The 14,354-nt window shown below is 44.4% G+C and overlaps 1 pseudogene; it reads left to right on the top strand.

Moving 5' to 3' along the window:
- Positions 1 to 2,630: 2,630 nt before the first annotated feature.
- Positions 2,631 to 10,458, top strand: LOC144274044 (olfactory receptor 10A7-like; annotated as a pseudogene).
- The last annotated feature ends 3,896 nt before the right edge of the window (positions 10,459 to 14,354 follow it).

Raw genomic sequence — 14,354 nt, 5'->3', positions numbered from 1 at the left:
TGGGTGCACGAAATGAACTATTTGTCTATCTCTCTGTATAGATATATGACCCCCAACTCAGTCGTTTGATTAATCATATTTGGTTTTCTGCAGAGGTGTATACTCTCACATCTATAGGGAATATTCAGGGGCAGTTCTGTGCTTAGACCAGGGTGATTTACGAGATCTGGAATCTCTTTCTGCCCCTGCCACACATTAACTGTGCAACCTTAGAAGAGAATCATGTCTTGCTGCTCTGTGCCTCAGTTTCCCCATCTGTAGAAATGGGTTAAATACTGACCTGCCTCAGCCAGAGTCAGTGAGGCTGACACAACTGATGTTAGTAGTTCAGAGGTGACAGATTGTGATACCTTCATATTGAACGGGACCTTGTTCTGTAAATTATCACAATGGTTTCTGTGGAATTGCTCATGGAACAATTGAAATGACAATCAGTAAGTCTAGCATAAAGGGCTCAATGAATTGCCTTGTTATTAATTAATTAATTAATTATTAATTATTATTATTATTATTATTATTATGTATTTATTACAAATTAGAATAAGAGCAATGCCTTACCTCTTTTTCAGAGCTGGTCATGAAAGAAAATATTCTGAAATATTGCATATCAATAAGGAAAAATGTTTTTTTTAAATAAGGTTGAAACATTTCATTTGGACTTTATCATTATATCATATTATATAATATTACGTTATATTATATGATAGATGAAATGATATAGAGAAAACAAAATGTTTCAACCTTATCAGTTTCCCCTGGAAAATTTTGATAAAATCAATGCATTCCAGCTAAACATTTAGATTTTGTTGAATTAGCATTTTGTTATGGGGAAAACATTTACCTCAAAATTTTCAACCAGCTCTACTTTTTGTTACATCTCTCTTCATAGCTATTTACAGTTGTTACATTTTCTTGTAGACCTGTAGTCACATCCTCCTGGTCTCTGGTAATGTCTTCATACTTTAGATCAGGTGTGGTCAAACTATGGCCCGCGGGCCAAATCCGGCCAGTCAGGGCTTTGGAGGCGGCCCGCGGGATTGCCAGTCTCTGGCGCAGTGGGGCTAAGGCAGGTTCCCTGCCTGCCCTGGCCCCGCGCCGCTCCTGGAAGCGGCCGGCACCACATCCCTGCACACCCCGCGTGCCGCAGCTCCCATTGGTTGGGAACGGGGAACCACGGCCAATGGGAGCTTCGTGGGAGGTACCCGCCGGGAAGGGCAGCGCGTGAAGCCCTCTGCGCCCCTCCCCCGGGGCCGCAGGGACGTGGTGCCGTCCACTTCCAGGAGTAGCGCGGGGCCAGGGCAGGCAGGGAGCCTTCCTTAGCCCCACTGCGCGCCGCTGCCACCCCGGAGCCGCTCAAGTTAAATGGTGCAGGGCTGGAAGCCACACCCCAAACCCCTCCTGCACCCCTCACCCCAACCCCTGCCCTGACCCCCTTCCACACTCTGCACCCACTCCTGCACCCCAACCCCCTGCCATGAGCCCCTTCCTGCACACCGCACTCCCTCCCACACCCCACACTCCCTCCCACACCCCAACCTCCTGCCCCAGCCCTACATTCATGGCCATGCATGCAAGTTCCCCACCCAGATGTGGCCCTCGGGCCAAAAATGTTTGCCCACCCCTGCTTTAGATTCACCAAGCAGGGCAGAAAACTCTGTGCTGATTAGATGGAATTCTAGGGGTAAATCAGCATAGCTCCATTGACTTCAAAGCAGTTTTGCTGATCTGCACCACTTGGGGACCTGCATAGTGTGTCAGTTAGAACATAGTGTAGTCAATCTGTTCCTTATGAATTACCAAGTCAGAAACTGTGCATCCTTATTGGAGTGGGAGGGAAGGTGGGATGGTTAAAGGAATGTGAAAGAGGATAGAATTTAAACAAGTAACTTGTGTCTAGGTGAAATCTATCCATTGATCTACTGGTCTATCTATCTATTGGTCTATCTGTATTTCTACTGGTCTGCCTACGTGTCTGTCTGTCTTTCTGTTGGTCTATCTGTCTAACTGAGGGGCCCTTTCGAGGCAGTCCTGACTGCTCACACAGAAATTATGAACTTTTTGGGGTGATTCTTTCTCTTGAGACATTTTTTCCCATTTTCTGGCCACATCGAGAATATGGAAATGCCAGTCAACCCACACAGGGATTTTGGACGGACCCTCCCTGAGATTTGAACTTGGTGACATGAAGAGAGAATTTGCTCCTGTGACTTTTGGGGAAGATTTTCAAAGGCACATGTGGCATTCAGGCTCCCAGACACTTTAAAATATTTAGGTGCCTAACCCCCCTAGAAATCAATGGGAGTTAGCCACTCACATACCTTTGGGGATGTGGGCTACAACTCCTATTGAATGTCCTCGGGAATTGAGTCCATAACTTCCATGTGTGCCTTTGAACATCTCCTCCTTAGTTCCTGAAATGGGTCATTCCTTCACATGTTATCTAGATATTTATTGTCCCACCACAGATGAGATATGCAGAAGAATCAAGAAGGGGGTACCTCACTGTGGTGACTGAATTCACTCTACTGGGATTGTCCAACCACCATGAGCTGGGGGTACCTTTGTTGTCCATCTATCCGTTATTTTACACCATTACCCTGACTGGAAACATCCTTCTCATCACCATCACCATGGACCCAGCCTTTCACACCCCCATGTATTTCTTTCTCCGGGTCTTACCCTGCTACACCTCAGTCACTGTCCCCAAGATGCTGGTGAACTTCCTCTCAGAGGACAAGAACATTTCCTAAATGGGCTGTGTTGTACAAATGGATTTCCTGCTCTTCCTTGGGGCCTCTGAGTGATTCCTTCTGGCCGCCATGGAGTACGACCACTTGTCAGGGTCCCCCCCCCACCCTCTCTGAACTCTGTGGTACAGATTTGGGGACCCACATTGAAGACCCCCTAAGCTTATATTCTACTAGCTTAGGTTAAAACTTCCCCAAGGCACAAATTCTTTCTTTGTCCTTGGACAGAATTGCTGCCACCACCAAGTGATTTATAGAAAAATTCAGGGAAGGGTCACTTGGAATCCCGATCCTCAGAAAATATCCTCCCAAACTCCTTCACCCCCTTTTCTGGGGAGGCTTGAGAATAAAATACGAACCAATTGGTTAGCAATGTGAGCACAGACCAGACCCTTTGTCTTTAGGACACTGAAAATCAATCAGGTTTTGGACTGGCTCTGTCTGGGTCTCTGGGAGTGCATCCACTACTGCTGTTGCAGACACTGGCATGCGGTGTGGGTCCATCACCTCTGACTGGGTCCTGGTAGAAGTTTCCGTAACAGAGCTAGGCAGGACGGCTTGTTTAGCCTGGCTGCCGGTGACCATTCCCACCCTCTTGGCTAGTTTCACATGATTGGCCAAGTCTTCCCCCAACAGCGCGGAGATGGTATAATCATCATAGACTGCAAAAGTCCACGTTCCTGACCAGCCCTTGTACTGGACAGGCAACTTGGCTGTAGGCACATTGAAAGAGTTCGACTTGAGGGGTTGAATTGTCACTTGGATCTCTGGGTCAATTCAACTGGGGTCCACTGAGGAAGCATGGATAGCCAACACTTGTGCTCCGGTGTCCCTCCAAGCGGTGACCTTCTTCCCGCCCACACTCACAGTTTCCCTCCGCTCCAAAGCTATCTGGGAGGTATCTGGGCCTAAGGACCTCTGGTGTTATTCCGGTGCAATGAACTGTAATCTGTTGCGGTTCATGGGGCAGTTGGCCTTTACATGCCCTGGCTCGTTACACTTAAAACATCGTCCAGCTGACGGGTCACTGGGGCGAGGTGGGTTGCTGGAGAATGGTGTGGCCGGATGATAAGGTGTCTGGAGTATTCCTTGGTGTATAGTTGGGGCCTTGGGCTGCCTCCAGTAGTAGGGTGTGGTCTGAGGTTGTTCCTTCTGGTATCTGCTCCAACTACAACCAGGGTTGTTGCTCTCTCCTCCCTCCACCCGTTTTGTTCTGGCTTGCCCCGCCTCTCTGGTGGTCTGGGACAGCTCGTATCGATCAGCATAAGAATTAAGACTTTCTGCTGAGTCCATTTCCTTATCCCATAAACACTGTTTTATTTCTTCCTTGGACATATTCAGGAATTGCTCCTGAGCTATCAAATCACACATTCCGTCAAAGCTAGTGACACCCCTTCCTTGCACCCATTTCTCTAACAGATCCTTCATCTGGTTTAGATAAGCCACATTATTTAGTCCAGGCCCTCTCTTAAGGGTTCGAAATTTTACTCTGTACGTTTCAGATGTAATTTGAAATTGCTTTAAAACAAATCCTTGATCTTATTATAGTCAGAAGCCTCATCAATAGGCATCTTATTGAATATGTCCAGAGCTCATCCAGTTAATTTTGCGACCAATGTGGTCATCTTGTGAGCTTCAGGAATTTTAAGGAGAGTGTTAGAGAGAGAGTTAGAAATAAAACAAACAAACAAACAAACAAAAAACTTGGCTTGTCGAAAAAAATATATATATATAGGTTGTGTTGTAACCGGATACCTATGTTGTCTGATAGTGATTGTCAGCCTACAGAAAAATCCTTAAAAAAACCCTAACACCTTTGTCTCCAGGCAAATAGACAGAAAACCCCTCTAGTTGCTCTTAGGTAAAAAACAACTTTAGGTCCGTGAAGACTTGTGAATTTCCCTGCAGGAGGTTAACTACCCTGCCTTTAGGTAAAGAAAACTCCAGCTCACAAAAGACAATTCCCTTTTGTCTCTGCTCTGGCCCCCAAGCAGAGAGAAAAAAAAAAACCTAACTGCGTTGAGCTTAAAACCTGCTTTCCAGCAGCCCAAAGGAAAAAAAATATTTCCTTTTAAAATATCTGTGCTTCTGGTTCAAAAAATCTCAAAATGATTTTAAGTTAATCCCACCGCTCTGCCACCGTGTCAAGGTTCCTTCCCCACTCTGAACTCTCGGGTACAGATGTGGGGACCTGCATGAAAACCCCCCTAAGCTTATTTTTACCAGCTTAGGTTAAAACTTCCCCAAGGTACAAACTATTTTACCTTTTGCCCTGGGACTTTTTTTGCTGCCACCACCAAGCGTCTAACAAATATATAATAGGGAAAGAGCCCACTTGGAAACGTCTTTTCTGCCAAAATCCTCCCAAACCCTACACCCCCTTTCCTGGGGAAGGCTTGATAAAAATCCTCACCAATTTGCATAGGTGAACACAGACACAAACCCTTGGATCTTAAGAACAATGAAAAAGCAATCAGGTTCGTAAAAGAAGAATTTTAATAGAAGAAAAAGTAAAAGAATCACCTCTGTAAAATCAGGATGGTAAATACCTTACAGGGTAATCAGATTCAAAACATAGAGAATCCCTCTAGGCAAAACCTTAAGTGACAAAAAGACACACACACAGACACACAAAAAAGAGGAATATACATTCCATTCAGCACAACTTATTTTCTCCGCCATTTAAACAAAACAGAATCTAACGCATATCTAACTAGATTGCTTATTAGCCCTTTACAGGAGATCTGACCTGCATTCCTGCTCTGGTCCCGGCAAAAACAACACAGACCGAGAGAACCTATGTTTCTCCCCCCTCCAGCTTTGAAAGTATCTTGTCTCCTCATTGGTCATTTTGGTCAGGTGCCAGCGAGGTTATCTTAGCTTCTTAACCCTTTACAGGTGAAAGGGTTTTTCCTCTGGCCAGGTGGGATTTTAAAGGTGCTGACCCTTCCCTTTATATTTATGACAGCTGCCTATTGGGATGCACAATAGCATCTAAGCAGGTTAAGCTACTCACTCCCACTGAATGACCACGGGACTTAGCCACCGAGCTCATTTAGGAGCATTGATAAATCCCCATAGGTGTCTCCATCTTTGTGATCCTGGCTCACAGATAACACAGAAACTGGGTTGGAATCAGGGAATGCTGGTGGAGATCATAGGCCCCATGCTATGTGAGGGTCGGACTGGAGGGACAGAATGGCTCTTTGTCTTCATCAGCTAGGCAACACTGCACTTGCCCCTGGCCTCTGCTGCTGAGCTGTGCAGGGCTCCAGGGAGTGAGTCCCACCCACCCTTAGGAAATAGACATGAATAAAGAAAAGGAGTACTTGTGGCACCTTAGAGACTAACCAATTTATTTGAGCATGAGCTTTATGATGCTCATTGTAGGGAGAGCGGTCACTCTGGATAAGCTATTACCAGCAGGATAGTGAGTTTGTGTGTGTGGTTTTTGGAGGGGGGTGAGGGGGTGAGAGAACCTGGATTTGTGGAGGAAATGGCCCACCTTGATTACCATGCACATTGTTTAGAGAGTTGTCACTTTGGTTGGGCTATTACCAACAGGAGAGTGAGTTTGTGTGTTGGGGGGTGGAGGGTGAGAAAACCTGGATTTGTGCTGGAAATGGCCCAACTTGATGATCACTTTAGATAAGCTATTACCAGCAGGACAGTGGGGTGGGAGGAGGTATTGTTTCATGATCTCTGTGTGTATATAAAGTCTGCTGCAGTTTCCACGGTATGCATCCGATGAAGTGAGCTGTAGCTCATGAAAGCTCATGCTCAGATAAATTGGTTAGTCTCTAAGGTGCCACAAGTCCTCCTTTTCTTTTTGCGAATACAGACTAACACGGCTGTTACTCTGAAACCAGACATTCATAAATTACCTTGCTGCAGCATCAGTCCTTTAATGCCAGTGATGCTCAACACCAGCTACACACAGCTGATCTGCAGAGAGCAACAGGTTTGAGTCTAGTTCTGGCAGTGCAGTCTCAAAATGAAAGGGGGAAAGAATTCTCAGATGCATGTGCTTTTCGCTTCTAGATTCTGGTACAAAGATAGATATTGACCAAAGAATCGTAGTGCTGGATGACTGATTGGATCATGCATTGGGGAAAAAATCCACAAAGATCGGCACAGTAAGTTTGCTTTTTCAATTAGCTAGGTTTGGGGATGAACATAGAGGTAAATTTAAGAGGATAAATATGAATTACAATCTGAACTCGTTAAGACTTTTACTCCCAAATTAATCAGATGCCTGCTGCTGATTGGAATTTTTCCACCCTTCAGGAAAATTTTGACTTTTCACTGAAAACCCCAAATCCATTTCTTTCGCCTGTAGGATTCATACAAGTTTTATGCGCTTGGCAACATTCAGGGCACACCCGGAGTGTTGTGTAGGAGCTGTGCACACACAGCTCCTCTCAAGGGCATGAACCTTGGAATCTCGCCCAGATGACATGAACCGTGGGAAGCCTCCCAGGACTGGGCTCAAGGCCCGAGAGCAAGGAATGTGGTAGACAGAAATTGGTAAATAAGAATGTAAAACAAAGCCAATGTATTCCTTTTATCTGTTGGAGAATGTAATGCGCGGGGAGAGAGAAAAGAATAAAGGAGAGGGTGGAAAGCTGACAGGCAGAAGCCCGTTAGCAGACCAGCTTGCTTGCTTGCTTAAAGCTCTGTGCTGTCTTGTCATTGAACTGCAACATTCCCCCCTCAGTTTTTGGCAAATGACAACTTTCTGCTGAAATGTGGATTTTTTTAATCAAAAAAACAAAAATGTTTGCGTTTTGAGTTTTCAGTTTCTTTAGTGAACAATCCAAAAATGTTTGGAGAAAAGCAGACAGATTCTGAGATTTGTTGTTGTTTAGCTGAAAACCCAGTCTCGATTAAAAAGAACACAGCTGAAAATTTCTAACCAGCCTTAAACCTCAAATAAATTAGAGAACATTAATATTGCCTGATAAAACCTTAATTTCAAACCATTTATTCTGTTGCATCTGCGTGATTACTCTTTCAAATGGATAGCTGCAAGTAGGTAACAACTGAATAACCAGTAAAGTTGACAGCTCACAGACTCTGTTTTGTACAGACTAGCCCCTTTCAACCCTGGGTTAGAGCTGAGCCAAGCAGACAACCCCTGTCTATCCTGACCCGTTCAAGGACAGACGGGAGCTCACTGCAAATAGAAGTCAGAGCTCCTGTCCTAGCTTCACACTGCTGCTGGCTGAGTATACTCGGTGTCAATGGGTGTGCAGAACTTACACATAACAAGACATGGGGCTATGTTTCCACAGGAATTTCGGCACCTAGTGGGACTTTCAGAAGCACCTAGGAGCTTATAACTCGTTGATTTCAAGGAGTGTTGAGGGCCCTGATGCTTTTGAGAATCTCACTAGGTGCATCAATACCTTTAAAAATCTTCCCCCCGTCCCCTCTCCGAAAGCCCTTACAGTCCTAGTAGACACAGCAGAGAAATGGAGGGAGGGGAAACTGAGGCAGAAAGAGGGGAAATGACTGGCCCAAGGTCACACAGCAGGTCACTGGCAGAGACAAGAGTAGAGCCCAAGTGTCCTGGCAAACCGTGCACCTCACGCACAGAGTAAACAATACAACACAGTGATGATGGAGGGATGCTGTTTGTCCATTGTTACATGCCGGCCGAACTGCAGCTGGGAGTTGGTGCCATAAATCAGTTTGGAAGCAGGCAGCTGGCCCTCTAGGCACAGAGCTTGGGGTAGAAAAATCACAGATGAGCCGCTACTTACAAGGCTGTGTGTGTCTACGTGGGAATCAGGCTGTGTTTAACAAGCAACATCGTGGGTCAAATCGTCAGATGGGGTAAAGTAACGAAGCTCTATTGACTTTAAAGGATCTGACCCAATTTACAATAGTGTGATAACATGACTGACTGATTGTCAGAGGTGAGGAGCACTGCCAACACCTACTCATTGTAAGTGACGAGTTCTGTGCACCTTTGACATTCATATAATGAGATATTAGAGAAAGGGGAATCAGGGCAATTCCCTCTGTTGCGCTAATCCTGACCATTGTCCGTCTCATTCCCCGTACAGCTATCACACAGTGTACTGAGGAAGAAAATGTCCAACCAAAACACCATGACCGAATTCCTTCCCCTGGGGTTCTCTGATGTTCCAGAACTGCAGATTTTATACTTTGTGGTGTTTCTAGTGCTTTACCTGATATCCCTACTGTGGAACCTTCTCATCATCACAGCCATAGCCCTTGACCACCACCTTCACACCCCCCTGTACTTCTTCCTGATGAATCTGTCCATCCTAGACCTCAGCTCCATCTCTGTCACCATCCCCAAATGCATGGCCAACTCCCTCATGAACACAAGATCTATTTCTTATTCTGGATGCGTTGCCCAAGTCTTTCTCGTCGTCTTCTTCGCTTCAGCAGATTTTGCCATACTGACCATCATGGCGTACGATCGATATGTCGCCATCTGTTTACCACTGCACTATGAGACAGTTATTAACAGAAGAGCTTGTGTCCAAATGGCAGCCAGTGCCTTGATCAGTGTTCTTCTCTACTCTGCAGTGCACACTGGAAAAACCTTTGCAATATCCTTCTGTGGAGGCAACGTGGTGCATCAGTTCTTCTGTGAAGTCCCCCAGCTACCCTTGTCTTTAGGACACAGACAATCAATCAGGTTCTTCAAAGAAGAACTTTATTGATAAAGAAAAAAGTAAAAGAATCACACCTGCAAAATCAGGATGGAAGGTAACTTTACAGGATAATACAAAGATTTAAAACACAGAGGATTCCCCACTGGGCTGAGCTTGAAAGTTACAAAAACAGGAATAAAACTACCTTTCTAGCAGAGGAAAATTCACAAGCCAAAACAAAAGAGAACCAAATGCAATTCCTTGCCTTACCTACAATTTCTGTAATTTTAGATGGATTCTTCCAGGTATGTTTTCAGGAGATATTGTACCTGCTTGGTCTCTCCCTCCATCCGGAGAGGGAACAAAACAAAGAGAGCCACAAACAAGCCCTCTCTCCCCCCACCCCAGATTTGAAAGTATCTTCTTTTCTCATTGGTCCTTCTGGTCAGGTGCCAACTCGGTGATTTGAGCTGCTTAACCCCTTACAGGTAAAGCGATTCAGTACAGCCACCAAGGAGGGATTTTGTGCTACTCTTTTCTTTATATTTATGACACTGCTACGTGGCCATATGCAACCTACTGAGGTACAGGCTCATCATGAACAGGACGGTCTGCCTTTCATTGGCAGTTCTCTCATAGTTCAGTGGTAATGTGGTGTCCCTAGAACAGACAGTCCGGGGTTTCAACTTGCCATTTTGTGTCTCCAATAAGATTAACTATTTCTTCTGTGACATTCCCCCATTGATTAAGCTTTCTTGCATTGACACCTCTCAGTATGAAATGCAGTTGTTTACAGCTGCTATACTGGTCATCTTCATGCTATTTACTCTCATCCTTGTGTCCTACATCTTTATTATCTCCACCATCTTAAAGATGGCATTGGCTGAAGGCAGACACAAAGCCTTCTCCATCTGTTTCTCACACCTCATTGTGCTGACACTGTATTATGGGAGCAGCAGCCTGATCTTTTAAGACCCATTAACTTACCAGACAGCAACAAAGTGCTATCTCTGATCTACACAACCGTCACACCCACCTTGAACCGCTTTATTTACAGCCTGAGGAAGAAGGAGGTGTGAAGGGTTAATGTTTAGCTATTCCACCTGGAAGCAGGCGGGGCACACCCTGACTGTTTCGTAGAAGCAATGCAGACATTGCTCTATCCAAGGACAAGGGCTAGATATGAACCATGAGAACTTGATTGTTTGGACAGCAACTGTGGGAGGCTTTCTTAGCCTGGGCTCAAGGCCTGAGAACCAGGATTGTAGTAGCTAAAGGATGGTAACTAAGTATATGAATCAATGTCATACATTCCTTTGTGTAGCAGTGTGTAATGCTTAGGGGGAGAAATATAATAAAAGGAGAAGGTGGAAGGCGGGGGGGGGGCAGAACAGCCCATCTCCGCTGACCAGCCTGCTTGCTTGCATAAAGCTGTGTTCTGTCTCATCACTGAACCGCCACAGAGGTGAAAGAGGCTCTGAGGAGAATATTGCGGGACATGATGAAGAGAAAAATATTTTCTCATAGAAAGTAATTTGGGTACACATCTTTTTTCTGATGTCAGTTACACAACTGTGCAAATCTGGAGTAGCTCCTTTGAAGTCAATGGCATTCAATGCTATGGTTGAACTAGTGTCCAAAAACTGCAAAAAGAAACACATAAAATGTTACCCTTCTGTCAACTTTTTGTGTGCATTGGAATTAGAAAGTTTGGGCAAAAAAAGCCATCAAAGTTTCAGAAATAATGATCATCTCTGTAGCTGATTGAAACACTGAAAAAATCACGTGTATATGATTGTCTTCTAGATACTTGTATTTACTGGGAAGGGCTTGCATGGATCTGGGAAGGGCATGTGGACAGCATCACGTCTTGATTCATTGCCCCTTTAGGGTTAATGTTGTCCAAATGCTATTCATTTAATCATGAATGTCTGGTTGACTGTGGCAAGGTAAGCTGGTGGTTCAGTCATTCCTTCATGGGACAGGTGTCTATATCTGAGGAAAGTTCCTCCAAATTTTCATTCATCCCTGCCCTGTTCGGCCAAGGTCTGAAAGAAACCATGGAGTATGATGGCATGAATCTCCATGGCCTTGCAGCTTCTCTGGTCGATTACACTTGCAGAAAGCAATTTCAGAGCTGATGTAAAATGCTAGCAGAGCAGAATGATAGTGCCTGATTCTTCTCTGACTGACACCAGTGTCAATCAGAAGGGACTGCACGGCCATCAGAGGCATAAGCTCAGTACCAATGCGGACACAAGAACAAATGGATATAAACTAGCCATCAGGAAGTTTAGACTTGAAATTAGACGAAGGTTTCTAACCATCAGAAGAGTGAAGTTCTGGAACAGCCTTCCAAGGGAAGCAGTGGGGGCAAAAGACCTATCTGGCTTCAAGATTAAACTGAATAAGTTTATGGAGGAGAGGGTATGATGGGATAACATGATGTTGGCAATTAATTGATCATGAACTACTCATGGTAAATAGGCCCAATGGCCTGTGATGGGATGTTAGATGGGGTGGGATCTGAGTTACTACCGAGAATTCTTTCCTGGGTATCTGGCTGGTGAGTCTTACCCACATGCTCAGGGTACAGCTGATTGCCGTATTTGGGGTCAGGAAGGAATTTTCCTCCAGGGCAGATTGGTAGAGGCCCCGGGGGTTTTTCACCTTCCTCTGCAGCATGGGGCACGGGTCGCTTGCTGGAGGATTCTCTGTACTTTGAAGTCTTTAAACCATGATCTGAGGACTTCAATAGCTCAGACATAGGTAAGAGGTTTATTGCAGGAGCGAGTGGGTGAGATTTGGTGGCCTGCATTGTGCAGGAGGTAAGGCTAGATGATCATATTGGTCTCTTCTGACCTTAATATCTATGAGTCTATGAGGAAATAGGTCCTGAGCATTTATATTCTCATTCAGAGGTGTGAATGATTGCACAAGTTGCAAGGAAGTGGACATTCATACTTCCCTCTCCTTCCTCGAACTGGCTCATATAAAGTAGGCCAGGTGGCTGGTTGTTCTCCAATTTCTCCATTCTAGGTACACTACAAAAAAGACTTTTTCTCAGGGAACCTTTGGCCAACTCCTGAGTCTCTCAATCCTATTAGGGAAGGAGCCAAAACCCAATGAAGTCAATGGGGAGACTCCCATTGAAGTCAGTGAGCTTTGGACCAGGCCCAAATTCTTAAAGGGTGAAACTCACTGCTGTTCAGAAGATCAATACAAGACCTGTGCACCACCTGACTCCCAGTTAAGTCCTCAAAATATGTCTGAAGTGTTGTGTAGGCCTAATGCTGGCACTCTGGGGAGGGTAATATTTCACCCCAAATGATGCATTCTGAAGCACACTGAGAGCTCGGTGTAGAACACGTGGCTCACAAACAACTCTTTGATTGTCACTGCACATGGGTCATGTTTAACTGAGATGATGCGGATCTGAGGTGGACGGAGCATTGCTGAAGTGAACACTTGACCTGTTCTGTGAATGGATAGAGGTTCCCTGTTCTTTCTGGGGATAATGTGAAAACTCTTGATGTTGAGTAGAGCTGGTGGGAAAATGAGGATTTTTCCTGTGGAAAATTGTATGGGAAATATCCCCATTAGAAAGATTCCTGTCTGGAAATTCCAATTTTCCTGAAAGAAATTTTGAAACCATAGGAAAATATTATAGGAAAACACTGGGTTTTTTCACACTTTCTTCCTGTTTCCAAACTATTTTCACCAAACACTGACTATTGTTAAGTGTTGAAAGCATTTTCTTTAACAGTGAAAGTATGCTTTATGTCTGACAGTAATATTTTCAACCCTTAATTTTTATTTTCCAAATGGCAAAAGTTAGAGGAAGGTCAAGAAGTAGGGCCTTTTCCCCTGCACTTTCTTACCATTTTCCAAATTTTGCCATTTGCAAAATATCCTGCTGGGGGTGGCTCCTGGGCTGGGAATTTCCCAGGAGACGCAGGGGGCTGGGTGCCCAATGGACACTGGGAGCTGTGTGCCAGTCAGTGGGTGACACTGAGACTGGGGTCTATCTATCTATATGGCTGGCTGGTAATTTGATGTATTGTCATGTTTTTAAGCATGTTTTTAACATTTAATAAAATGTTCTTATTTGAATTTAAAATAAAAAGAAACAACAGTAACAACAATGATAATAATAATAATAATAATTAATCATAACAAAATCAGATTAGTTAGCACAACGTGATTTGGGGGCAAAATATTTTTTTCTTTATTTGTACGTTAAATTCCCTCGCAACCATTTGTGGTGTTCTAGAAATGCGAAATAAGAATAATTTTCGGTTTGATCTTCCTGATTACAAAATGGGGAAAATGATAACTATCTAGCCATGTGAAGATTAACACTTTGCTATTCTGACTGAACTTTCAACATACTAGCCATGATTCAGCACCCTGCTTTATGTCAGCACAATAGCTTTGATTTCAGGAGTTTCGATCAATGTGAAACTGGAGTAACACACAAATATCTCAGAGCCATTCTGTAAAGGTCTCAATCAATAGGTCTGGTAGTAGCAGATCAGGGGAAAAGGAACTAAAATTCATAGTATATGAGTGGCTTCCTGCTTCAATGAATGAAGAAGACTCCGGTGACCTCTAGTTACCCAGGCTCAGATCCACAAAGGGACTTAGGCACCTCAAGACTAGATTTAGGCACTTTTAGGCACCACTGCAATCCACAAATACTCGGTCTGCTTCCACTTAACTCTATAGGCACCTAAACTTACTTCTGGCCAGATTCTTAAAGGTATTTCGGTGCCTAGTGGGATTTTCAAAGCCTCTAAGCACCTAACACCCATTGAAATCCCTACCTTTAAAAATACCTTTAAAAATATGGACCTAGGCACCTAAATTTGCACTGTAAACATTCCCAAAGTATCTTACTTTGTGTCTCTGGGCATGTGTCCGTGGAAGCCCCAGCATGATCCACAAACCTGTGAAGATGGGTTTCACCCAGCTT

Source organism: Eretmochelys imbricata, chromosome 14 (genome assembly GCF_965152235.1).
Source record: "Eretmochelys imbricata isolate rEreImb1 chromosome 14, rEreImb1.hap1, whole genome shotgun sequence".
Lineage (NCBI taxonomy): Eukaryota > Metazoa > Chordata > Testudines > Cheloniidae > Eretmochelys > Eretmochelys imbricata.
This window is presented reverse-complemented; position numbering and strand designations above follow the sequence as displayed.